The sequence below is a fragment of the Montipora capricornis genome, chromosome 11 (genome assembly GCF_036669925.1).
Source record: "Montipora capricornis isolate CH-2021 chromosome 11, ASM3666992v2, whole genome shotgun sequence".
Lineage (NCBI taxonomy): Eukaryota > Metazoa > Cnidaria > Anthozoa > Scleractinia > Acroporidae > Montipora > Montipora capricornis.
The window spans coordinates 10,405,071-10,432,993 of NC_090893.1; the positions used below are offsets into that span (position 1 = coordinate 10,405,071).

A 27,923-nucleotide genomic window follows, 5' to 3' on the forward strand; every position below is an offset into this window, starting at 1 on the left:
CCGGTCTTACCCACACATTGATTACTTGTAAAATGCACACGTGAATAGGAAATGTGTTATATAAATTCAATACCATTACCTGCCATCAGGAGTCCATGATAAGGTTCTCCTCTCTCAACACACTTTCTTCCCTGGTTGTCCAGGAGTAGGGCAACATCCCTTTCTCTCGCTGTACTCCCAAAGTAAATTAAACACACATAATCGCTATTAAGATAAATGTCCTTTTTTCTTTTGGAATGCACTTCAATAAGACCTGGGATCTGCCTCTCCAGTCTTCCCATTTTGTACTTCTGTTACCTGGACGTTGTTCTTAATACATTCCATACACCATTTCGAATCATCAAAGAAGAGGATTTCACATATTCATCTCCTGGTTCAATGTGGCAGCTTTCCAAAGAAAGATCCTGTTAACGACATCACATCCGATACCCTCCATGTATCCATTACAATGCGATAATACTACAAATTTATAAGGGAAGTAGGGATGAGAACTTTTGGAGGTGATTTGCCATTGCCTTCATGAACCCAGGTGGCTGTCTAATCAGGGCTAGTGGGTCTCAGGATACATGCCAGCATCTCGTTGTACAGTGTATACACAGTTGGCCGTAGAAGGCCCATCTACCAATACAACTGTCCTTTATGCTGCTCCCATGTCTTCTGGTGAGTCAGACTCTATTGTAAGACTAAGGGGGTACTTCAGCTTTCCTTAGGTGAGCTCCCAGGCTCGTGTAGGGATGGAAGTGCCTTACATCTCCATTCTAGACTGGCTGTCCAAGCAAGGTGTAGCCACTGACCTTTCAACTAGGTTTGTTAAGTATCCTCTGTTTCCCATGAGTCAGTTAATTAGCCTCTTGTGAGAATTTCCAGCAAAGCAATTAGCCTACAGTAATAAACCCTACATGACACCACAGCTTTAGAGAGATGGGCACTTGCAAATAGAGTATAAAATTTCCTCTTACTTAGCAGATAATGAAATGGAAGCTTAATCAAGTTGCACTCTGGTTTGGCCATGGGTTGGGTTGTCAAGCTCAAGACATGTGAGGGCAAAGGCAATCTTCTGGTCAATTCCCAACATGATCCCGGGCACCACTGCTTAGTTGACGTAACGAATATTGTTAGCAACTAAAAGTTGTTGCAATTTGCACAAGAAATGGGTTGGTAGATTTCACCTACATCTTCTTGGGCTCACTAAAACATGGTACATGTAGAAGCAATTTGGGAAAGTGCAAACTGAACAAGAGTACACACTTTAGTGCAGTTGCATGATGGAGATAAAAGTACATGGTTGTTTCCTTGTGGGGTCAAGATGTCCTTAGGAACAATACAATAGGGCAATACATAATATTAAAAAAAGCTTGGACTAGGGTGCGTGGATTGTCCCGTGAATTCCCTTGGGTAGCCTGTAAATGAGGTGTCTCCTCTTAATTAAGCAATTTAAGAAAGAGAAGAAACACAGCCTCATCACAGCTTACCCTAGTGAGTACTTAGTTGACACCTATGGTTTACCTAACCTATCCCCGCAAGGCTGAGGTAAGCAGTTACCACATTGCCATTGTAAATTAACTTTTGTTTGGTCAAACTGAATTTGCCCAGTCTAAATTGTAGTTTTTAAAGAGGGTCATTTGGAAAAAATTTTTTTTAAAGGCAAGAGGTAAAGCCACAACAGACATTGCGAGCCTAACCTAATTGTGTTAAGTTTTACTACAGAGACCACTCAACTTGAAGGAAGTTCCCAAATGAGATCTCCCCACAAAATTGGAATGGCCTGTCATCTTAATTATTAATTATTATTGTAAGTGTCTGGTTGAACCTTACGAGATTAAACCTTCACTTGACTCAGCAGTGGCTCTGGCAAGTGAAGTGTATCGTGTGAAAAAATTCAATTTCAGTGCGTGCAACTAAGCGGGAGAACTTGTGGAAGATGAAGTCTTCGTTACTTTGTAGAAAAAATGTCAGGAACTCCATTGGTAGATGACCATCCAAATGACATCAAATCAAAGTCTCTGGAAAGAGTAACTAGAAAGGAAGGCTTCTAGAAGATGAAGTCTTCATTGGTAGAGAAACATTTCAGGAACTCCAATTGTAGATGACCAACAAGGTGACCTCAGGTGGAAGTGTCGGAAGACAAAGTACTGTCCTTTAAGCGGAAACAAAGACGAAAAAGGCCGAAAAGAATATTCAACGATACTGAAGAAGCCGATCAAATTCCAGTTGTGAACCGAAATACCTGCAAAGAAACCCAAACCTAATGGGAGCCTAAGGGGAGGAGCCATCCCATACCATGGGTCTCATTAACTAATCTAGCTACATTAACTAAGCCGAATGAAGAAGCCAATTGACTTCTGACCGAATGCATGTGTGTGCAAAGTATGCTTTGCAAGATTCAACCAGAGCTCGATTATTTTAATCCCCCATACCCCAACCCACACAAAAGTCGACTTACTGCAGTGATGCATCTCTCATCACAGTGCTGCAAATGACTTGCCTTGGCTGATCAGAAGCAATACGCTGTGTTTTACAGGATACCAAGCAGAGGGTACAGTAAAGTGGATTGGCAGTCTGCAACAATGGTGGAATCTGTTGTGAATGGAAACTTAAATCGTTCTGTCTGAGGATGTCCACTGGGCTGTCCATCAGTTGAGTTCCTGGTAGGAAGCAAAGGTAATAACAGAGTTTTACTTGATCCTGATTAAGACTAGATGAGGTGAGATGAGATTGATATTTTCACGTACGAAATGAAACAAGGAATTTTACAATAACTTGAGGTACAAATTAAGCTTTGTCTTTAATCCTAACTTTGTGAATCTTTGAAAGATTCTTCAAAGCAGAGTAGTGTGAAACCATGTCTGACAGCTTTGTCTTTTTTTAGCAAGCAAGTGCAGCATTTATCACAAGAGCTCGGCCGTTTTGTGGATAATGATCAAACTGATGAGCAACCAGGTAAAGGTGATTTAAATGGTATTGGAATAAACTTGTCTTCATCTGGCACCGTATGGTGCTAATTGCATTTGTTTACTACTTTTACTTCAGCCTTCCTTGATAACTTTCTGTTTCTAATATGTACATAATAATTATTTAATTTGAATTAGAAAGAACTAGCATCACACATAATATGTGAAACGAGAAACAGAAAAATTGGTTGTTATCAATAAAGCATAAAATTGCCTTACTTAGTCTTATCTCGCGTCTTTGAGATGTTAATCGTTAAGTGGAGCTAATGGAGTTATAATGTCAAAGACATTTTGTCCATTTAGAATGGCAAGAGGCAACTTTCAGCCCAACATCTCCTGTTTCACATAAATGCGATTCTCTTTTCAAAGTTTGGGCTTACCTTTTTGGTGTCATGAAATTCAGTGGGAAATAGCACTCCAAAAGGGGCAGGGGCGTGCTAACTCCCTGAGGACCATGGTGAGGTCCCTTTGTACCCCATATACAAAATTCAGGCACTTCTGTGTGGCGTGTGTGTTCTCTCCCATTAGACTGGGCATTTCTTGCAGTTCCCACTGCTGGGTGTGCTTCCTTTACTACATTCCTGTTTAAGGTCTTCCAGGAGAGAAGAGCTCCCTATGCCGATGGGTAGGACCATGCTAAGTAGTGTTATTGATAATAGATGTGATGACCCCCTCCTCGCCAACAGATGAAAGTTCTTTATTCCAAAGACTCATCTCACATCTCTTTCTTTTTTCGTGGACCATGACTTGTCCCCAAAAATGAAGTGCATCAGATGACAATCTTGATGATTCTCTTTTCCAGATTGATGCTGAAGGCATTTGTCAGTAATTTTTTTATCTTTTAAAGTGCATCCTTCATCCAGCTTATTCTCAATCTAGTTCATTCTCACAGTACTCATCTTGCAATTGTGTGATTAAATTCCGATATAGTTTTGGTTTGTAACTTGATTTCAATGTTTGCCTTCAAGGAAGATTAGAAATCGCTCACCAGGCTTTACACTGACTCGCCCACCTTTTAGCACTCACTTCTTCCATTTGTCTGCAAAGTTCATTGTTTCCATGCATTCCTCTACCAGGTACCATGTTTACATTGTTCCATTTCGCCTCTCTTCCTTTTTGGCTATCATCTGTAGTTGTCACATTGCTTCCATATGCATGTGAAACATGGACAACTTACAGCCGACATGTGAAGCACCTTGACCATTTCCAACTAACCTGTTTTGAAAAATCATGAAAATCAGATGGGAAGACACACTACCAAATACTGAGGTTCTGGAGAAAGGTAACAGGACTGGCATGGAACAGGTGATGATAACAGCACAACTCAGACAGGCAAGTCATGTATTAATGTCAGAAGAAAAGAATTCCCAAAGTCATATTGTACTCAGAACTGAAGGGAGGTCACACAGTAATTGTGGATGCCAAAAGAAAAGGTACAAGGGCCGATTGAAACAAAACCTCAAGAAATGTGATATTGACTGAGAAACTTGGGAGGACCTAGCCAGAGAAAGAGTTATGTGGAGGGCTCTGATAAACAAAAGTAGTCAATACGATAACCAAAGCTAAACAGAAAAGGGATGATCATAAGGAGTGACAACTGAACCCAGCTGGTCAAGACTCTTGATATGAATTTCTAACATGTGATGTCAGAGCTCCTATAGGAGGACTCAATAGCGAAATGAGGGTTCTCAACAAGTGATGTACCCAACCTGTCTTCATCTGCAATGATGGACAAAATAAGGAGAACCCAAGGCTTGGTAGGCTTGTTGCTTACCTCGTATCCAATATTCTCTTCCCCACTTTTCCAAAGTGCAATTTTGAGCTAACTCCATCTGTTCTGTGATGAGTTTTGACTTGCGTTCATTTGAAGATATTGATCCATGTCTTCTGCAAAGATCTTCTTTCTATTTTACGTCTTGGTTTTCCTACTACCACATATTCTTTTCAAACTTAGCTTAACCATCATCATGACCAGATTGTGATCAGAATTAGAATTGGCCCATTAAATTGTGCTCAAACCAGGTGTTAGCTGTCATAATGTTCCTGCATTATTTTACAGAACTCGATTAGGAAGTCTCACCTATCATTACTGCCACCAAGGCTAAAACAGCCTGCTATTAAACCATTGCTTCCTTCACCAACAACTGCACTGAAATCCCCCAGTCCTATTTCGTAGTCGTTCCCTTGTCCATGTTTAAATATTTGATCAATGTTATCATGCATTTCCTCTACTCCGCCACACACTCAGGGTCTTCAAACAACTCAGGAGAAAGTGCTGTCTTTGTAATGACATCTGCAAAGAATTAGACTTTCAAGTCTTCTGAGATAAGGACAATAAACCGTAGATCCTGTCTCACAACCCTTTAATGTTCATAATCCTGTGGGACGTAAAAGAAGCCACACATATGTCACAAAGAGTAGGGTATGTTTATCCCAGTGTTGTGGTCAGGCCTCATTTCATTCATTCATGGGTTGGGTGAGATCACTAATGAAGGAATACCGGCTGCCAGCGGCGCCTGTACATGTATATGCTGATGTCCAACGGTTGATTACTTGTAAAAAGCGCATGTGAATAGGAAATGTGCTATATAAATTCATTACTATGACCATTACCATCAGGAGTCCATTATAAGGTTCTCCTCTCTCAACACACTTTCCTGCCTGGTTGTCCAGGAGCAGGGCAACAGCACTTTCACTCCTTGTAACCCCAAAGTAAAGTAAATTAAACCCACTTCAGCGCTAATAAAGTGTCCTTTTTTGTTTTGAAACACACTGCGGTAAGACCTGGGATCTGCCTCTCATGTCTTCCCATTTTGTACTTCTGTTGCCTTGACATTGTTCTTACATTCCATACACCATTTCAAATCATCAAAGAGGAGGATTTCACATGATCATCTCCTGCTCGATGTGGCATCTTACCAAAGAAAGATCCTGGTAACGTCATCAGGTCCGATACTCTCCAATGTAGCCATTACAATATGGTCATACTACAAATCTGTAAGCAAACTATGGTTTGCCATTGCCTTCATGAACCACAGTGGCTCTCCAACCAGGGTGAGTGGATCCCAGGATACACGCCAGCATCTGGCTGCACAGTGTATACGCAGTTGGCCATGGAAGGGCCATCCACCAATGCAACTGTCCTTTATTCCGCTCCCCATGCCTTGTGGCAAGCCAGTGTCTATGGTAAGACTAAGGGGTACTCCAGCTTTCCTTAGGTAAGCTCCGAGGTTAGTGGAGGGATTGAAGTTCCTAACATCTCCATCTAGGCCGGCTGTCAGAGCAAGGTCTAGCCACTGACCTTTTAAGGTTTGTTAAGTATCCTCTCTTCCCATTAGTTTGTTGATCTTCTAGGGGTAACTAAAACATGGTACATGTAGAAGCAATTTGCGAAAGTGCAAACTGAACAAGAGCACACACTTTAGTTCAGTTACATGATGGAGATAAAAGTACATGGTTGTTTCCTTGTGGGGTCAAGATGTCCTTAGGAACCTCATCACCATCAACCAAAGGGCAATACCTTACAATATTTCACAGTAAATGGGAAAGAGAAACAGTCAGCTATTGTGAGTTGTCAAAGAAAATGGCAAAAGTTGGTAAAATGCAATTGAAAAGCAAGTCTTATTTGCAACAGGGTGGTAAATGCAAGACTCCTTATTATTTTGCTTAGGCACGTATAATGACTTTGTGTTTGCAATTATCTTTGGTCATTCTAAAAAAATTGAGAAGGTAGACCTGGAGTGGCATCTGTAGGAATTACGCAAAGAAGTGTTATTGTGGTATAACTTCCTTGTAAAGAAATGGTTTTCAAGGCAATGAAAGACCTTTTTGCCCAGAAACTGGAGTAGTACTCATGAACTTTTAACAATGCTTTTCAGTATTTGCTTGAGCGAGTGCAGAAAGCCAAGTAAACTATCGTGTTCCATCCAGATCATGCATACATGTACTGAGTAACCCTTCGTAAGGGCAAATGAGGGGATTGTGAAGAGATTTTATATTGCACAATGGAGCAATGGTACCGGTGCAAGCCAAAATAATTAACTGAGTTCAAGTCATTGATTGATTCTGTGGGGATAGAGGCTGTTAGAATGACCTTCCAGTCTACCCAATCAACCCCACAAGGAAAATCCTGTTTGAGATGATTGACTCAAGCTCAGACTCCAACTAGGCATTGCACAAGACGTGGAGGAATCTCAGAATATTGTGTGCAATCTACCAGGGGAATCTTCATATTGTGAGCAACAATAAGGAAGTCTAACATGAGTACCAGCAACAGGTGCAAAGATATTGTTGTCATAAAATGCTGCTTAGCCCTGGGAACAGAAAAGTTCATCGGAATGGAGCCGTTGCGTCTCTTGTGATTGCAAAGATGACGTCAAGGTTAGAGGAACATTAGAGAGGTCATATATCTGCAGAATTGAGACACCATTTTTCTCCTGCCAAGTAAACAAGTTTTAAAAGTTAGCTGTTTTATTTGTATCTGTTCAGAATATCGTGAAATTAACTTGAAGGCGTTTGCAACAAGTAATAATGGGTTTGAATCCCAAGTATTGGTTAAATATTCTCATTTTTAATGTTTCTAATGTGGATATAAAACTTTAAAAGGGCTTGCTGAATAATGATCCACCATGCTTTATCTGTAAGCCCTCATTTCCAAATTTCAGTACTCCTTAGGGACACAATGACAAGATGTTCCCAGCCTTGGTCTCTGATGTGGGAGGATCCTGGGCAGAGTGCTCTAACTTTTGTAAGGTTATACTCAAAAAATAGTCAGTCAATTTTCAAAGTCTCTTTTTCACTTCCTTAAAGCTCACAGAATTATTTATTTTACTCTTTAGCATAGTGTTCTTTATGGCAAAAAAAGAGCAAAATCAAAAGGCAGTCATTATACTTACACACCATCTAGTGCTTGATCAAGTGCTTCCTCTTTTGGCTGGGGTTACTGCAGTGTTTGCAAGTACACATTGGTGTGGAACTGAAACCTTAAAGTAAATAACAAGGTTAATTTTTATAAACACCACCCTGTTTGTAATGACTCACCTTCTCGCTCGAAATCATCTTTATAGCATCTGGTCATGTGTGGTTGCTGATTATTCTAAAGACGAAATTTGCTGAAACAGAATCACAGTCAGTTTTACATGGCACTTCACATCAGCAAAGTGACTTTTAAAAAAATGCAGACTGACAAGAGTTTTTCTTTGTTTTATTGATTTTTATTCATTGTAGTTACAAGGTTTTATAAGCTAATTCAGTTGCCTTTTGTTTGATACCCTTAAAAGAAAAAGCACCTGTTGAAGGAAAACAGTGTTAGTACCTGTGGAGGCAATTAATCTTGGTTAGAAAATGAAGAGACTGCCAGATGGTTTTTGTTTCTTTTATTTGTGATAAGTCAGCAGAACATATTACAGTCTTTTGTTTTATACATTACTGTCATACCCTGAAAAGTAAAAGCACCTGTCGGCACAAAGTTGTGTTAGAACCTGTGGAGGCAATGAATTGTTGTAAGCGAAAAGTTCTTTATTTGTGCAGTACCTTAGTAGCTCTTTGTGTTAATCATCTTTAAATGACCAGCTTGACAACAGGTTTAGTGTTAAAAGTTTTATTTCTTTCTTTTAATAGTTACAAAGCAACCTTGACATTACTTATTAAGTACTCCACTGCATCTGAAGGTCTTGATGGTTGGGTGCGCACCTATGCTGGAAAAATTTGGGTGCCTGGCAAAACCAAGAATATTTTCAGGGCTTTCCAGGGCATTGTCATTATCGTAGTGAATGGCGAGTTCTTCATGTAGCCATGGTGGAATAGCAGTGAAATGATCGAAGTGTTGACGATGAATCGAATAGTGAATCCTGTAGTTAAGAGCACGGAAAAATCGAATGAAGTGCGCGTTCGGAATGAGCAGAAAAATACAAAAGTTCCACATACCTCATGCCAGGTTGTAGTGTATTGCCTCAGACCCATTGACATGATACAACTTTTGTTGCCAAGGGGTAGTGCAGTGTGGTGCACTGCTAATCCCCTAGGCCTGGCCTATCACAGGTTAGAATCCTGGTGTAGATCCGTTTCAATTCCTGAAACAGTTTTTGACAAAAGTTGTCTCATGAAAATTGGCCTTACCTTATATGGGTTGCTGTTATCTTCCAGTCTCCATTTCAGCCTCCTTGATGTTTTTTTGCCAGGACTTCACTTACCCGAAAATGGGAACCAACCAGCCAGTTATTAAGTATTGACAGCTGTCTCAACACACATTTAAAAATCCCCGTCAATGATAAACCCATTTTTGATTTGAAAGAATTTAACTTTTGGCAGAACATCTGCCTCTTGCAAGTTGAAGCAGCTGTGTATTTTTAAAATTAAGTTCAAGTTAGAATAGCTATTCTGTCAATATCAATAGGTATTTAAACTATTTGGGTTAATTTAAAGTGATGTCCTTTTATCCTCGGCTCTGTTTTGAGCAGTCTTCGCCTCATTGGCAGCTACTCTAACTACTTAACGTGACTCATTTCAAAAGTAGTCTTTTGGTTATTGACATCTTCAGCTGGCTGGTTCCAGTGCAATTCCACAGGTGCCCTTAAGAACCATTGATTGTACTTGGGCTGGGACTGTTGCTGATCAGTGTCACTGGATTCTTGCAATTTGCAGATATTTAATGTGAATGCTACTAGTCCTACTGCCTGCCATATGCAATGCAGGGCTTTTTGACAGGAGGTTCCTTCCACAAGGTAAAACTAACAAGGAGACAATAGTTATTGTCAATGTCTCAGTGTTACCACCACCATAGTGGAAAAAATCCTTCCATCTCACTCTCTTGGAGTGCTAACTATAACTGACTGCCTTTCCTCTTGGTGTTCAGGTCAGTTGCATCCTTCTTAGTCAGTTATGCTTAACATAATATTAAAAAAAGCTTGGACTAGGGTGTGTGGATTGTCCCGTGAATTCCCTTGGGTAGCCTGTAAATGAGGTGTCTCCTCTTAATTAAGCAATTTAAGAAAGAGAAGAAACAGCCTCATCACAGCTTACCCTAGTGAGTACTTAGTTGACACCTATGGTTTACCTAACCTATCCCCGCAAGGCTGAGGTAAGCAGTTACCACATTGCCATTGTAAATTAACTTTTGTTTGGTCAAACTGAATTTGCCCAGTCGAAAGTGTAGTTTTTAAAGAGGGTCATTTGGAAAAATTCTTTTTTAAAGGCAAGAGGTAAAGCCACAACAGACATTGCGAGCCTAACCTAATTGTGTTAAGTTTTACTACAGAGACCACTCAACTTGAAGGAAGTTCCCAAATGAGATCTCCCCACAAAATTGGAATGGCCTGTTATCTTAATTATTGTAAGTGTCTGGTTGAACCTTGCGAGATTAAACCTTCACTTGACTCAGCACTGGCTCTGGCAAGTGAAGTGTATCGTGTGAAAAAAATTCAATTTCAGTGCATGCAACTAAGCGGGAGAACTTGTGGAAGATGAAGTCTTCATTTGTAGAAAAAATGTCAGGAACTCCATTGGTAGATGACCATCCAAATGACATCAAATCAAAGTCTCTGGAAAGAGTAACTAGAAAGGAAAGCTTCTAGAAGATGAAGTCTTCATTGGTAGAGAAACATTTCAGGAACTCCAATTGTAGATGACCAACAAGGTGACCTCAGATGGAAGTGTCGGAAGAAAAAGTGCTGTCCTTTAAGCCGAAACAAAGACGAAGAAAGCCGAAAAGAATATTCAACGATACTGAAGAAGCCGATCAAATTCCAGTTGTGAACCGAAATACCTGCAAAGAAACCCAAACCTAATGGGAGCCTAAGGGGAGGAGCCATCCCATACCATGGGTCTCATTAACTAATCTAGCTACATTAACTAAGCCGAATGAAGAAGCCAATTGACTTCTGACCGAATGCATGTGTGTGCAAAGTATGCTTTGCAAGATTCAACCAGAGCTCGATTATTTTAACCCCCCATACCCCAACCCACACAAAAGTCGACTTACTGCAGTGATGCATCTTTCATCACAGTGCTGCAAATGACTTGCCTTGGCTGATCAGAAGCAATACGCTGTGTTTTACAGGATACCAAGCAGAGGGTACAGTAAAGTGGATTGGCAGTCTGCAACAATGGTGGAATCTGTTCTGAGTGGAAACTTAAATCGTTCTGTCTGAGGATGTCCACTGGGCTGTCCATCAGTTGAGTTCCTGGTAGGAAGCAAAGGTAATAACAGAGTTTTACTTGATCCTGATTAAGACTAGATGAGATGAGATGAGATTGATATTTTCACGTACGAAATGAAACAAGGAATTTTACAATAATTTGAGGTACAAATGAAGCTTTCTTGAATCCTAACTTTGTGAATCTTTAAAAGATTCTTCAAAGCGGAGTAGTGTGAAACCATGTCTGACAGCTTTGTCTTTTTTTAGCAAGCAAGTGCAGCATTTATCACAAGAGCTCGGCCGTTTTGTGGATAATGATCAAACTGAGCAACCAGGTAAAGGTGATTTAAATGGTATTGAAATAAACCTGTCTTCATCTGGCACCGGATGGTACTAATTGCATTTGTTTACTACTTTTACTTCAGCCTTACTTGATAACTTTCTGTTTCTAATATGTACATAATAATGATTTAATTTGAATTAGAAAGAACTAGCATCACACATATTTGAAATGGGAAACAGAAAAATTGGTTGTTATCAATAAAGCATAAAATTGCCTTACGTAGTCTTATCTCACGTCTTTGAGATGTTAATTGATAAGTGGAGCTAATGGAGTTATAATGTCAAAGACATTTTGTCGATTTAGAATGGCAAGAGGCAACTTTCAGCCCAACATCTCCTGTTTCACATAAATGCGATTCTCTTTTCAAAGTTTGGGCTTACCTTTTTGGTGTCATGAAATTCAATGGGAAATAGCACTCCAAAAGGGGCAGGGGCGTGCTAACTCCCTGAGGACCATGTTGAGGTCCCTTTGTACCCCATATACAAAATTCAGGCACTTCTGTGTGGCGTGTGTGTTCTCTCCCATTAGGCTGGGCATTTCTTGCAGTTCCCACTGCTGGGTGTGCTTCCTTTACTACATTCCTGTTTAAGGTCTTCCAGGAGAGAAGAGCTCCCTATGCCGATGGGTAGGACCATGCTAAGTAGTGTTATTGATAATAGATGTGATGACCCCCTCCTCGCCAACAGGTGAAAGTTCTTTATTCCAAAGACTCATGTCACATCTCTCTCTTTTTTCGTGGACCATGACTTGTCCCCAAAAATGAAGTGCATCAGATGACAATCTTGATGATTCTCTTTTCCAGATTGATGCTGAAGGCATTTGTCAGTAATTTTTTTATCTTTTAAAGTGCATCCTTCATCCAGCTTATTCTCAATCTAGTTCATTCTCACAGTACTCATCTTGCAATTGTGTGATTAAATTCCGATATAGTTTTGGTTTGTAACTTGATTTCAATGTTTGCCTTCAAGGAAGATTAGAAATTGCTCACCAGGCTTTACACTGACTCGCCCACCTTTTAGCACTCACTTCTTCCATTGTCTGCAAAGTTCATTGTTCCCATGCATTCCTCTACCAGGTACCATGTTTACATTGTTCCATTTCGCCTCTCTTCCTTTTTGGCTATCATCTGTAGTTGTCACATTGCTTCCATATGCATGTGAAACATGGACAACTTACAGCCGACATGTGAAGCACCTTAACCATTTCCAACTAACCTGTTTTGAAAAATCATGAAAATCAGATGGGAAGACACACTACCAAATACTGAGGTTCTGGAGAAAGGTAACAGGACTGGCATGGAACAGGTGATGATAACAGCACAACTCAGACAGGCAGGTCATGTATTAATGTCAGAAGAAAAGAATTTCCAAAGTCATATTGTACTCAGAACTGAAGGGAGGTCACACAGTAATATTATTGTGGATGCCAAAAGAAAAGGTACAAGGGCCGATTGAAACAAAACCTCAAGAAATGTGATATTGACTAAGAAACTTGGGAGGACCTAGCCAGAGAAAGAGTTATGTGGAGGGCTCTGATAAACCAAAGTAGCCAATAGGATAACCAAAGCTAAACAGAAAAGGGATGATCATAAGGAGTGACAACTGAACCCAGCTGGTCAAGACTCTTGATATGAATTTCTAACATGTGATGTCAGAGCTCCTATAGGAGGACTCAATAGGGAAATGAGGGTTCTCAACAAGTGATGTACCCAACCTGTCTTCATCGGCAATGATGGACAAAATAAGAAGAACCCAAGGCTTCGTAGGCTTGTTGCTTAGCTCGTATCCAATATTCTCTTCCCCACTTTTCCAAAGTGCAATTTTGAGGTAATTCCATCTGTTCTGTGATGAGTTTTGACTTGCATTCATTTGAAGATATTGATCCATGTCTTCTGCAAAGATCTTCTTTCTATTTTACGTCTTGGTTTTCCTACTACCACGTATTCTTTTCAAACTTAGCTTAACCATCATCATGACCAGATTGTGATCAGAATTGGAATCGGCCCATTAAATTGTGCTCAAAGCAGGCGTTAGCTGTCATAATGTTCCTGCATTATTTTACAGAACTCGATTAGGAAGTCTCACCTATCATTACTGCCACCAAGGCTAAAACAGCCTGCTATTAAACCATTGCTTCCTTCACCAACAACTGCACTGAAATCCCCCAGTCCTATTACGTAGTCGTTCCCTTGTCCATGTTTAAATATTTGATCAATGTTATCATGCATTTCCTCTACTCCGCCACACACTCAGGGTCTTCAAACAACTCAGGAGAAAGTGCTGTCTTTGTAATGACATCTGCAAAGAATTTGACTTCCAAGTCTTCTGAGATAAGGACAATAAACCATAGATCCTGTCTCACAACCCTTTAATGTTCATAATCGTGTGGGACGTAAAAGAAGCCACACATATGTCACAAAGAGTATGGTATGTAGATCCCAATGTTGTGGTCAGGCCTCATTTCATTCATTCATGGGTTGGGTGAGATCACTAATGAACGAATACCGGCTGCCAGCGGTGCCTGTACATGTATATGCTGATGTCCAACGGTTGATTACTTGTAAAAAGCGCATGTGAATAGGAAATGTGCTATATAAATTCATTACTATGACCATTACCATCAGGAGTCCATTATAAGGTTCTCCTCTCTCAACACACTTTCCTGCCTGGTTGTCCAGGAGCAGGGCAACAGCACTTTCTCTCCTTGTAACCCCAGAGTAAAGTAAATTAAACCCACTTCCATACACCATTTCAAATCATCAAAGAGGAGGATTTCACATGATCATCTCCTGCTCGATGTGGCATCTTACCAAAGAAAGATCCTGGTAACGTCATCAGGTCCGATACTCTCCAATGTAGCCATTACAATATGGTCATACTACAAATCTGTAAGCAAACTATGGTTTGCCATTGCCTTCATGAACCACAGTGGCTCTCTAACCAGGGTGAGTGGATCCCAGGATACACGCCAGCATCTGGCTGCACAGTGTATACGCAGTTGGCCATGGAAGGCCCATCCACCAATGCAACTGTCCTTTATTCCGCAAGCCAGTGTCTATGGTAAGACTAAGGGGTACTCCAGCTTTCCTTAGGTAAGCTCCGAGGTTAGTGGAGGGATTGAAGTGCTTAACATCTCTATCTAGGCTGGCTCTCCGAGCAAGGTCTAGCCACTGACCTTTTAAGGTTTGTTAAGTATCCTCTCTTCCCATTAGTTAGTTGATTAGCCTCTTGTGAGAATTTCCAGGGAAGTGATTAGCCTACACTAATAAACCCTACATGAAACCACAGCTGCAGAGAGATGGGTACTTTCAAATAGAATATAAATTTCCTCTTAGCAGATCATGAAATGGAAGCTTAATCAAGTTGCACTCTGGTTTGGCCATGGGTTGGGTTGTCAAGCTCAAGACGTTGTGTGAGGGCAAAGGCAATCTTCTGGTCAATTACCAACATGATCCCAGGCAGCACCGCTTAGTTGACGTAAGGAATATTGTCAGCAACTGTTGTTGTAATTTGCACAAGAAATGGGTTGGGTAGATTTCACGTACATCTTCTTGGGCTAACTAAAACATGGTACATGTAGAAGCAATTTGCGAAAGTGCAAACTGAACAAGAGCACACACTTTAGTGCAGTTGCATGATGGAGATAAAAGTACATGGTTGTTTCCTTGTGGGGTCAAGATGTCCTTAGGAACCTCATCACCATCAACCAAAGGGCAATACCTTACAATATTTCACAGTAAATGGGAAAGAGAAACAGTCAGCTATTGTGAGTTGTCAAAAGAAAATGGCAAAAGGTGGTAAAATGCAATTGAAAAGCAAGTCTTATTTACAACAGGGTGGTAAATGCAAGACTCCTTATTATTTTTCTCAGGCACGTATAATGACTTTGTGTTTGCAATTATCTTTGGTCATTCTAAAAAAATTGAGAAGGTAGACCTGGAGTGGCATCTGTGGGAATCACGAAAAGAAGTGTTGTTGTGGCATAACTTCCTTGTAAAGAAATGGTTTTCAAGGCAATGAAAGACCTTTTTGCCCAGAAACTCTTGGAGTAGCACTCATGAACTTTTAACAATGCTTTTCAGTATTTGCTTGAGCAAGTGCAGAAAGCCAAGTCAACTATCTTGTTCCATCCAGATCATGCATACATGTACTGAGTAACCTTTCGTAAGGGCAAATGAGGGGATTGTGAAGAGATTTTATATTGCACAGTGGAGCAATGGTACCAGTGCAAGCCAAAATAATTAACTGAGTTCAAGTCATTGATTGATTCTGTGGGGATAGAGGCTGTTAGAATGACCTTCCAGTCTACCCAATCAACCCCACAAGGAAAATCCTGTTTGAGATGATTGACTCAAGCTCAGACTCCAACTAGACATTGCACAAGACATGGAGGAACCTCAAAACAGAGTTTTAATCTCAAAATATTGTGTGCAATCTACCAGGGGAATCTTCATATTGTGAGCAACAATAAGGAAGTCTAACATGAGTGTCAGCAACAGGTGCAAAGATATTGTTGTCATAAAATGCTGCTTAGCCCTGGGAACAGAAAAGTTCATCGGAGTGGAGCCGTTGCGTCCCTTGTGATTGCAAAGATGACGTCAAGGTTAGAGGAACACTAGAGGTCATATTGCTGCAGAATTGAGACACCATTTTTCTCCTGCCAAGTAAACAAGTTTTAAAAGTTAGCTGTGTTTTATTTGTATCTGTTCAGAATATCGTGAAATTAACTTGAAGGCATTTGCAACAAGTAATAATGGGTTTGAATCCCAAGTATTGGTTAAACACACAATGACAAGATGTTCCCAGCCTTGGTCTCTGATGTGAGAGGATCCTGGGCAGAGTGCTCTAACTTTTGTAAGGTTATACTCAAAAAATAGTAGTTAATTTTCAAAGTCTCTTTTTCACTTCCTTAAAGCTCACAGAATTAATTATTTAACTCTTTAGCATAGTGTTCTTTATGGCAAAAAAAAAGCAAAAGCAAAAGGCAGTCATTATACTTACACACCATCTACTGCTTGATCAAGTGCTTCCTCTTTCGGCTGGGGTTACTGCAGTGTTTGCAAGTACACATTGGTGTGGAACTGAAACCTTAAAGTAAATAACAAGGTTAATTTTTATAAACACCACCCTGTTTGTAATGACTCACCTTCTCGTTCGAAATCATCTTTATAGCATCTGGTCATGTGTGGTTGCTGATTATTCTAAAGACGAAATGTGCTGAAACAGAATCACAGTCAGTTTTACATGGCACTTCACATCAGCAAAGTGACTTTTAAAAAAATGCAGACTGACAAGAGTTTTTCTTTGTTTTATTGATTTTCATTCATTGTAGTTACAAGGTTTTATAAGCTAATTCAGTTGCCTTTTGTTTGATAGCCTGAAAAGAAAAAGCACCTGTTGAAGGAAAACAGTGTTAGTACCTGTGGAGGCAATTAATCTTGGTTAGAAAATGAAGAGACTGCCAGATGGTTTTTGTTTCTTTTATTTGTGATAAGTCAGCAGAACATATTACAGTCTTTTGTTTTACACATTACTGTCATACCCTGAAAAGTAAAAGCACCTTTCGGCACAAAGTTGTGTTAGAACCTGTGGAGGCAATGAATTGTTGTTAGCGAAAAGTTCTTTATTTGTGCAGTACTGCAGTAGCTCTTTGTGTTAATCATCTTTAAATGACCAGCTTGACAACAGGTTTAGTGTTAAAAGTTTTATTTCTTTCTTTTAATAGTTACAAAGCAACCTTGACATTACTTATTAAGTACTCCACTGCATCTGAAGGTCTTGATGGTTGGGTGCGCACCTATGCTGGAAAAATTTGGGTGCCTGGCAAAACCAAGAATATTTTCAGGGATTTCCAGGCCATTGTCATTATCATAGTGAATGGCGAGTTCTTCATGTAGCCATAGCGGAATAGCAGTGAAATGATCGAAGTGTTGACGATGAATCGAATAGTGAATCCTGTAGTTAAGAGCACCGAAAAATCGAATGAAGTGCGCATTCGGAATCGGCAGAAAAATACAAAAGTTCCACATACCTCATGCCAGGTTGTAGTGTATTGCCTCAGACCCATTGACATGATACAACTTTTGTTGCCAAGGGGTAGTGCAGTGTGGTGCACTGCTAATCCCCTAGGCCTGGCCTATCACAGGTTAGAATCCTGGTCTAGATCCGTTTCAATTCCTGAAACAGTTTTTGACAAAAGTTGTGCCATGAAAATTGGCCTTACCTTATACGGGTTGCTGTTACGTTCCAGTCTCCATTTCAGCCTCCTTGATGTTTTTTTGCCAGGACTTCACTTACCCGAAAATGGGAACCAACCAGCCAGTTATTAAGTATTGACAGCTGTCTCAACACACATTTAAAAATCCCGGTCAATGATAAACCCATTTTTGATTTGAAAGAATTTAACTTTTGGCAGAACAAAAACGCAAAGGTTTTTCATCTGCCTCTTGCAAGTTGAAGCAGCTGTGTATTTTTAAAATTAAGTGCAAGTTATAATAGCTATTCTGTCAATATCAATAGGTATTAAAACTATTTGGGTAAATTTAAAGTGATGTCCTTTTATCCTCGGCTCTGTTTTGAGCAGTCTTCGCCTCATTGGCAACTACTCTAACTACTTAACGTGACTCATTTCAAAAGTAGTCTTTTGGTTATTGACGTCTTCAGCTGGCTGGTTCCAGTGCAATTCCACAGGTGCCCTTAAGAACCATTGATTGTACTTGGGCTGGGACTGTTGCTGATCAGTGTCACTGGATTCTTGCAATTTGCAGATGTTTAATGTGAATGCTACTAGTCCTACTGCCTGCCATATGCAATGCAGGGCTTTTTGACAGGAGGTTCCTTCCACAAGGTAAAACTAACAAGGAGACAATAGTTATTGTCAATGTCTCAGTGTTACCACCACCATAGTGGAAAAAATCCTCCCATCGCACTCTCTTGGAGTGCTAACTATAACTGACTGCCTTTCCTCTTGGTCTTCAGGTCAGTTGCATCCTTCTTAGTCAGTTATGCTTAACATAATATTAAAAAAAGCTTGGACTAGGGTGTGTGGATTGTCCCGTGAATTCCCTTGGGTAGCCTGTAAATGAGGTGTCTCCTCTTAATTAAGCAATTTAAGAAAGAGAAGAAACACAGCCTCATCACAGCTTACCCTAGTGAGTACTTAGTTGACACCTATGCTTTACCTAACCTATCCCCGCAAGGCTGAGGTAAGCAGTTACCACATTGCCATTGTAAATTAACTTTTGTTTGGTCAAACTGAATTTGCCCAGTCGAAAGTGTAGTTTTTAAAGAGGGTCATTTGGAAAAATTCTTTTTTAAAGGCAAGAGGTAAAGCCACAACAGACATTGCGAGCCTAACCTAATTGTGTTAAGTTTTACTACAGAGACCACTCAACTTGAAGGAAGTTCCCAAATGAGATCTCCCCACAAAATTGGAATGGCCTGTTATCTTAATTATTGTAAGTGTCTGGTTGAACCTTGCGAGATTAAACCTTCACTTGACTCAGCACTGGCTCTGGCAAGTGAAGTGTATCGTGTGAAAAAATTCAATTTCAGTGCATGCAACTAAGCGGGAGAACTTGTGGAAGATGAAGTCTTCGTTTGTAGAAAAAATGTCAGGAACTCCATTGGTAGATGACCATCCAAACGACATCAAATCAAAGTCTCTGGAAAGAGTAACTAGAAAGGAAAGCTTCTAGAAGATGAAGTCTTCATTGGTAGAGAAACATTTCAGGAACTCCAATTGTAGATGACCAACAAGGTGACCTCAGATGAAAGTGTCGGAGGACAAAGTGCGGTCCTTTAAGCTGAAACAAAGACGAACCAAGCCGAAAAGAGTATTCAACGATGATGAAGAAGCCGATCAAATTCCAGTTGTGAACCGAAATACCTGCAAAGAAACCCAAACCTAATGGGAGCCTAAGGGGAGGAGCCATCCCGTACCATGGGTCTCATTAACTAATCTAGCTACATTAATTAAGCCGAATGAAGAAGCCAATTGACTTCTGACCGAATGTATGTGTGTGCAAAGTATGCTTTGAAGGATTCAACCAGAGCTCGATTATTTTAACCCCCCATACCCCAACCCACACAAAAGTCGACTTACTGCAGTGATGCATCTTTCATCATAGTGCTGCAAATGACTTGCCTTGGCTGATCAGAAGCAATACGCTGTGTTTTACAGGATACCAAGCAGAGGGTACAGTAAAGTGGATTGGCAGTCTGCAACAATGGTGGAATCTGTTCTGAGTGGAAACTTAAATCGTTCTGTCTGAGGATGTCCACTGGGCTGTCCATCAGTTGAGTTCCTGGTAGGAAGCAAAGGTAATAACAGAGTTTTACTTGATCCTGATTAAGACTAGATGAGATGAAATGAGATTGATATTTTCACGTACGAAATGAAACAAGGAATTTTACAATAACTTGAGGTACAAATGAAGCTTTGTCTTGAATCCTAACTTTGTGAATCTTTAAAAGATTCTTCAAAGCAGAGTAGTGTGAAACCATGTCTGACAGCTTTGTCTTTTTTTAGCAAGCAAGTGCAGCATTTATCACAAGAGCTCGGCCGTTTTGTGGATAATGATCAAACTGAGCAACCAGGTAAAGGTGATTTAAATGGTATTGAAATAAACCTGTCTTCATCTGGCACCAGATGGTACTAATTGCATTTGTTTACTACTTTTACTTCAGCCTTACTTGATAACTTTCTGTTTCTAATATGTACATAATAATGATTTAATTTGAATTAGAAAGAACTAGCATCACACATATTTGAAATGGGAAACAGAAAAATTGGTTGTTATCAATAAAGCATAAAATTGCCTTACGTAGTCTTATCTCACGTCTTTGAGATGTTAATCGATAAGTGGAGCTAATGGAGTTATAATGTCAAAGACATTTTGTCCATTTAGAATGGCAAGAGGCAATTTTCAGCCCAACATCTCCTGTTTCACATAAATGCGATTCTCTTTTCAAAGTTTGGGCTTACCTTTTTGGTGTCATGAAATTCAGTGGGAAATAGCACTCCAAAAGGGGCAGGGGCGTGCTAACTCCCTGAGGACCATGTTGAGGTCCCTTTGTACCCCATATACAAAATTCAGGCACTTCTGTGTGGCGTGTGTGTTCTCTCCCATTAGGCTGGGCATTTCTTGCAGCTCCCACTGCTGGGTGTGCTTCCTTTACTACATTCCTGTTTAAGGTCTTCCAGGAGAGAGGAGCTCCCTATGCCGATGGGTAGGACCATGCTAAGTAGTGTTATTGATAATAGATGTGATGACCCCCTCCTCGCCAACAGGTGAAAGTTCTTTATTCCAAAGACTCATGTCACATCTCTCTCTTTTTTCGTGGACCATGACTTGTCCCCAAAAATGAAGTGCATCAGATGACGATCTTGATGATTCTCTTTTCCAGATTGATGCTGAAGGCATTTGTCAGTAATTTTTTTATCTTTTAAAGTGCATCCTTCATCCAGCTTATTCTCAATCTAGTTCATTCTCACAGTACTCATCTTGCAATTGTGTGATTAAATTCCGATATAGTTTTGGTTTGTAACTTGATTTCAATGTTTGCCTTCAAGGAAGATTAGAAATTGCTCACCAGGCTTTACACTGACTCGCCCACCTTTTAGCACTCACTTGTTCCATTGTCTGCAAAGTTCATTGTTCCCATGCATTCCTCTACCAGGTACCATGTTTACATTGTTCCATTTCGCCTCTCTTCCTTTTTGGCTATCATCTGTAGTTGTCACATTGCTTCCATATGCATGTGAAACATGGACAACTTACAGCCGACATGTGAAGCACCTTAACCATTTCCAACTAACCTGTTTTGAAAAATCATGAAAATCAGATGGGAAGACACACTACCAAATACTGAGGTTCTGGAGAAAGGTAACAGGACTGGCATGGAACAGGTGATGATAACAGCACAACTCAGACAGGCAGGTCATGTATTAATGTCAGAAGAAAAGAATTCCCAAAGTCATATTGTACTCAGAACTGAAGGGAGGTCACACAGTAATTGTGGATGCCAAAAGAAAAGGTACAAGGGCCGATTGAAACAAAACCTCAAGAAATGTGATATTGACTAAGAAACTTGGGAGGACCTAGCCAGAGAAAGAGTTATGTGGAGGGCTCTGATAAACCAAAGTAGCCAATAGGATAACCAAAGTTAAACAGAAAAGGGATGATCATAAGGAGTGACAACTGAACCCAGCTGGTCAAGACTCTTGATATGAATTTCTAACATGTGATGTCAGAGCTCCTATAGGAGGACTCAATAGCGAAATGAGGGTTCTCAACAAGTGATGTACCCAACCTGTCTTCATCGGCAATGATGGACAAAATAAGAAGAACCCAAGGCTTCGTAGGCTTGTTGCTTAGCTCGTATCCAATATTCTCTTCCCCACTTTTCCAAAGTGCAATTTTGAGGTAATTCCATCTGTTCTGTGATGAGTTTTGACTTGCATTCATTTGAAGATATTGATCCATGTCTTCTGCAAAGATCTTCTTTCTATTTTACGTCTTGGTTTTCGTACTATCACATATTCTTTTCAAACTTAGCTTAACCATCATCATGACCAGATTGTGATCAGAATTGGAATCGGCCCATTAAATTGTGCGCAAACCAGGTGTTAGCTGTCATAATGTTCCTGCATTATTTTACAGAACTCGATTAGGAAGTCTCACCTATCATTACTGCCACCAAGGCTAAAACAGCCTGCTATTAAACCATTGCTTCCTTCACCAACAACTGCACTGAAATCCCCCAGTCCTATTACGTAGTCGTTCCCTTGTCCATGTTTAAATATTTGATCAATGTTATCATGCATTTCCTCTACTCCGCCACACACTCAGGGTCTTCAAACAACTCAGGAGAAAGTGCTGTCTTTGTAATGACATCTGCAAAGAATTAGACTTTCAAGTCTTCTGAGATAAGGACAATAAACCATAGATCCTGTCTCACAACCCTTTAATGTTCATAATCCTGTTGGACGTAAAAGAAGCCACACATATGTCACAAAGAGTATGGTATGTAGATCCCAATGTTGTGGTCAGGCCTCATTTCATTCATTCATGGGTTGGGTGAGATCACTAATGAACAGATAGCGGCTGCCAGCGGCTGCTGTACATGTATATGCTGATGTCCAACGGTTGATTACTTGTAAAAAGCGCATGTGAATAGGAAATGTGCTATATAAATTCATTACTATGACCATTACCATCAGGAGTCCATTATAAGGTTCTCCTCTCTCAACACACTTTCCTGCCTGGTTGTCCAGGAGCAGGGCAACAGCACTCTCTCTCCTTGTAACCCCAGAGTAAAGTAAATTAAACCCACTTCAGCGCTAATAATTAAAGTCTCCTTTTTTGTTTTTAAACACACTGCGGTAAGACCTGGGATCTGCCTCTCCAGTCTTCCCATTTTGTACTTCTATTGCCTTGACATTGTTCTTACATTCCATACACCATTTCAAATCATCAAAGAGGAGGATTTCACATGATCATCTCCTGCTCGATGTGGCATCTTACCAAAGAAAGATCCTGGTAACGTCATCAGGTCCGATACTCTCCAATGTAGCCATTACAATATGGTCATACTACAAATCTGTAAGCAAACTATGGTTTGCCATTGCCTTCATGAACCACAGTGGCTCTCTAACCAGGGTGAGTGGATCCCAGGATACACGCCAGCATCTGGCTGCACAGTGTATACGCAGTTGGCCATGGAAGGCCCATCCACCAATGCAACTGTCCTTTATTCCGCAAGCCAGTGTCTATGGTAAGACTAAGGGGTACTCCAGCTTTCCTTAGGTAAGCTCCGAGGTTAGTGGAGGGATTGAAGTGCTTAACATCTCCATCTAGGCCGGCTCTCCGAGCAAGGTCTAGCCACTGACCTTTTAAGGTTTGTTAAGTATCCTCATCACCATCAACCAAAGGGCAATACCTTAGAATATTTCACAGTAAATGGGAAAGAGAAACAGTCAGCTATTGTGAGTTGTCAAAAGAAAATGGCAAAAGTTGGTAAAATGCAATTCCAAAGCAAGTCTTATTTACAACAGGGTGGTAAATGGAAGACTCCTTATTATTTTTCTCAGGCATGTATAATGACTTTGTGTTTGCAATTATCTTTGGTCATTCTAAAAAAATTGAGAAGGTAGACCTGGAGTGGCATCTGTGGGAATCACGAAAAGAAGTGTTATTGTGGCATAACTTCCTTGTAAAGAAATGGTTTTCAAGGCAATGAAAGACCTTTTTGCCCAGAAACTCTTGGAGTAGTACTCATGAACTTTTAACAATGCTTTTCAGTATTTGCTTGAGCAAGTGCAGAAAGCCAAGTCAACTATCTTGTTCCATCCAGATCATGCATACATGTACTGAGTAACCCTTCGTAAGGGCAAATGAGGGGATTGTGAAGAGATTTTATATTGCACAGTGGAGCAATGGTACCAGTGCAAGCCAAAATAATTAACTGAGTTCAAGTCATTGATTGATTCTGTGGAGAAGGAAGTCTAACATGAGTATCAGCAACAGGTGCAAAGATATTGTTGTCATAAAATGCTGCTTAGTCCTGGGAACAGAAAAGTTCATCGGAGTGGAGCCGTTGCGTCTCTTGTGATTGCAAAGATGATGTCAAGGTTAGAGGAACACTAGAGGTCATATTGCTGCAGAATTGAGACACCATTTTTCTCCTGCCAAGTAAACAAGTTTTAAAAGTTAGCTATGTTTTATTTGTATCTGTTCAGAATATTGTGAAATTAACTTGAAGGCATTTGCAACAAGTAATAATGGGTTTGAATCCCAAGTATTGGTTAAATATTCTCATTTTTAATGTTTCTAATGTCGATATAAAACTTTAAAAGGGCTTGCTGAATAATGATCCACCATGCTTTATCTGTAAGCCCTCATTTCCAAATTTCAGTAATCCTTAGCGACACACAATGACAAGATGTTCCCAGCCTTGGTCTCTGATGTGAGAGGATCCTGGGCAGAGTGCTCTAACTTTTGTAAGGTTATACTCAAAAAATAGTAGTTAATTTTCAAAGTCTCTTTTTCACTTCCTTAAAGCTCACAGAATTAATTATTTAACTCTTTAGCATAGTGTTCTTTATGGCAAAAAAAAAGCAAAAGCAAAAGGCAGTCATTATACTTACACACCATCTACTGCTTGATCAAGTGCTTCCTCTTTCGGCTGGGGTTACTGCAGTTTTTGCAAGTACACATTGGTGTGGAACTGAAACCTTAAAGTAAATAACAAGGTTAATTTTTATAAACACCACCCTGTTTGTAATGACTCACCTTCTCGTTCGAAATCATCTTTATAGCATCTGGTCATGTGTGGTTGCTGATTATTCTAAAGACGAAATGTGCTGAAACAGAATCACAGTCAGTTTTACATGGCACTTCACATCAGCAAAGTGACTTTTAAAAAAATGCAGACTGACAAGAGTTTTTCTTTGTTTTATTGATTTTCATTCATTGTAGTTACAAGGTTTTATAAGCTAATTCAGTTGCCTTTTGTTTGATAGGCTGAAAAGAAAAAGCACCTGTTGAAGGAAAACAGTGTTAGTACCTGTGGAGGCAATTAATCTTGGTTAGAAAATGAAGAGACTGCCAGATGGTTTTTGTTTTTTTATTTGTGATAAGTCAGCAGAACATATTACAGTCTTTTGTTTTATACATTACTGTCATACCCTGAAAAGTAAAAGTTGTGTTAGAACCTGTGGAGGCAATGAATTGTTGTTAGCGAAAAGTTCTTTATTTGTGCAGTACTGCAGTAGCTCTTTGTGTTAATCATCTTTAAATGACCAGCTTGACAACAGGTTTAGTGTTAAAAGTTTTATTTCTTTCTTTTAATAGTTACAAAGCAACCTTGACATTACTTATTAAGTACTCCACTGCATCTGAAGGTCTTGATGGTTGGGTGCGCACCTATGCTGGAAAAATTTGGGTGCCTGGCAAAACCAAGAATATTTTCAGGGATTTCCAGGCCATTGTCATTATCATAGTGAATGGCGAGTTCTTCATGTAGCCATAGCGGAATGGCAGTGAAATGATCGAAGTGTTGACGATGAATCGAATAGTGAATGCTGTAGTTAAGAGCACCGAAAAATCGAATGAAGTGCGCATTCGGAATCGGCAGAAAAATACAAAAGTTCCACATACCTCATGCCAGGTTGTAGTGTATTGCCTCAGACCCATTGACATGATACAACTTTTGTTGCCAAGGGGTAGTGCAGTGTGGTGCACTGCTAATCCCCTAGGCCTGGCCTATCACAGGTTAGAATCCTGGTCTAGATCCGTTTCAATTCCTGAAACAGTTTTTGACAAAAGTTGTGCCATGAAAATTGGCCTTACCTTATACGGGTTGCTGTTACGTTCCAGTCTCCATTTCAGCCTCCTTGATGTTTTTTTGCCAGGACTTCACTTACCCGAAAATGGGAACCAACCAGCCAGTTATTAAGTATTGACAGCTGTCTCAACACACATTTAAAAATCCCGGTCAATGATAAACCCATTTTTGATTTGAAAGAATTTAACTTTTGGCAGAACAAAAACGCAAAGGTTTTTCATCTGCCTCTTGCAAGTTGAAGCAGCTGTGTATTTTTAAAATTAAGTGCAAGTTATAATAGCTATTCTGTCAATATCAATAGGTATTAAAACTATTTGGGTAAATTTAAAGTGATGTCCTTTTATCCTCGGCTCTGTTTTGAGCAGTCTTCGCCTCATTGGCAACTACTCTAACTTCTTAACGTGACTCATTTCAAAAGTAGTCTTTTGGTTATTGACGTCTTCAGCTGGCTGGTTCCAGTGCAATTCCACAGGTGCCCTTAAGAACCATTGATTGTACTTGGGCTGGGACTGTTGCTGATCAGTGTCACTGGATTCTTGCAATTTGCAGATGTTTAATGTGAATGCTACTAGTCCTACTGCCTGCCATATGCAATGCAGGGCTTTTTGACAGGAGGTTCCTTCCACAAGGTAAAACTAACAAGGAGACAATAGTTATTGTCAATGTCTCAGTGTTACCACCACCATAGTGGAAAAAATCCTCCCATCTCACTCTCTTGGAGTGCTAACTATAACTGACTGCCTTTCCTCTTGGTCTTCAGGTCAGTTGCATCCTTCTTAGTCAGTTATGCTTAACATAATATTAAAAAAAGCTTGGACTAGGGTGTGTGGATTGTCCCGTGAATTCCCTTGGGTAGCCTGTAAATGAGGTGTCTCCTCTTAATTAAGCAATTTAAGAAAGAGAAGAAACACAGCCTCATCACAGCTTACCCTAGTGAGTACTTAGTTGACACCTATGCTTTACCTAACCTATCCCCGCAAGGCTGAGGTAAGCAGTTACCACATTGCCATTGTAAATTAACTTTTGTTTGGTCAAACTGAATTTGCCCAGTCGAAAGTGTAGTTTTTAAAGAGGGTCATTTGGAAAAATTCTTTTTTAAAGGCAAGAGGTAAAGCCACAACAGACATTGCGAGCCTAACCTAATTGTGTTAAGTTTTACTACAGAGACCACTCAACTTGAAGGAAGTTCCCAAATGAGATCTCCCCACAAAATTGGAATGGCCTGTTATCTTAATTATTGTAAGTGTCTGGTTGAACCTTGCGAGATTAAACCTTCACTTGACTCAGCACTGGCTCTGGCAAGTGAAGTGTATCGTGTGAAAAAATTCAATTTCAGTGCATGCAACTAAGCGGGAGAACTTGTGGAAGATGAAGTCTTCGTTTGTAGAAAAAATGTCAGGAACTCCATTGGTAGATGACCATCCAAACGACATCAAATCAAAGTCTCTGGAAAGAGTAACTAGAAAGGAAAGCTTCTAGAAGATGAAGTCTTCATTGGTAGAGAAACATTTCAGGAACTCCAATTGTAGATGACCAACAAGGTGACCTCAGATGAAAGTGTCGGAGGACAAAGTGCGGTCCTTTAAGCTGAAACAAAGACGAACCAAGCCGAAAAGAGTATTCAACGATGATGAAGAAGCCGATCAAATTCCAGTTGTGAACCGAAATACCTGCAAAGAAACCCAAACCTAATGGGAGCCTAAGGGGAGGAGCCATCCCGTACCATGGGTCTCATTAACTAATCTAGCTACATTAATTAAGCCGAATGAAGAAGCCAATTGACTTCTGACCGAATGTATGTGTGTGCAAAGTATGCTTTGAAGGATTCAACCAGAGCTCGATTATTTTAACCCCCCATACCCCAACCCACACAAAAGTCGACTTACTGCAGTGATGCATCTTTCATCACAGTGCTGCAAATGACTTGCCTTGGCTGATCAGAAGCAATACGCTGTGTTTTACAGGATACCAAGCAGAGGGTACAGTAAAGTGGATTGGCAGTCTGCAACAATGGTGGAATCTGTTCTGAGTGGAAACTTAAATCGTTCTGTGTGAGGATGTCCACTGGGCTGTCCATCAGTTGAGTTCCTGGTAGGAAGCAAAGGTAATAACAGAGTTTTACTTGATCCTGATTAAGACTAGATGA

At 40.2% G+C, this 27,923-nt stretch overlaps 1 long non-coding RNA gene across 22 annotated transcripts in view; it reads left to right on the forward strand.

Moving 5' to 3' along the window:
• LOC138023713 (uncharacterized) overlaps positions 1 to 27,923 on the forward strand; it is a 48,257-nt gene that overhangs the window by 6,946 nt on the left and 13,388 nt on the right. For 9 of the 22 annotated variants that reach the window (XR_011126769.1, XR_011126754.1, XR_011126772.1 and 6 more), the window contains 8 exons: positions 2,522 to 2,661; positions 2,870 to 2,940; positions 11,008 to 11,147; positions 11,354 to 11,421; positions 19,611 to 19,750; positions 19,959 to 20,026; positions 24,954 to 25,018; positions 26,223 to 27,881. This is a non-coding gene — a long non-coding RNA (uncharacterized lncRNA). Of the gene's footprint in view, positions 1 to 2,468; positions 2,662 to 2,869; positions 2,941 to 10,954; positions 11,148 to 11,353; positions 11,422 to 16,804; positions 18,276 to 19,610; positions 19,751 to 19,958; positions 20,027 to 24,953; positions 25,019 to 26,222; positions 27,882 to 27,923 lie in introns of all 22 variants that reach the window. The other 13 variants (XR_011126774.1, XR_011126761.1, XR_011126766.1 and 10 more) reach the window with 12 other exon arrangements.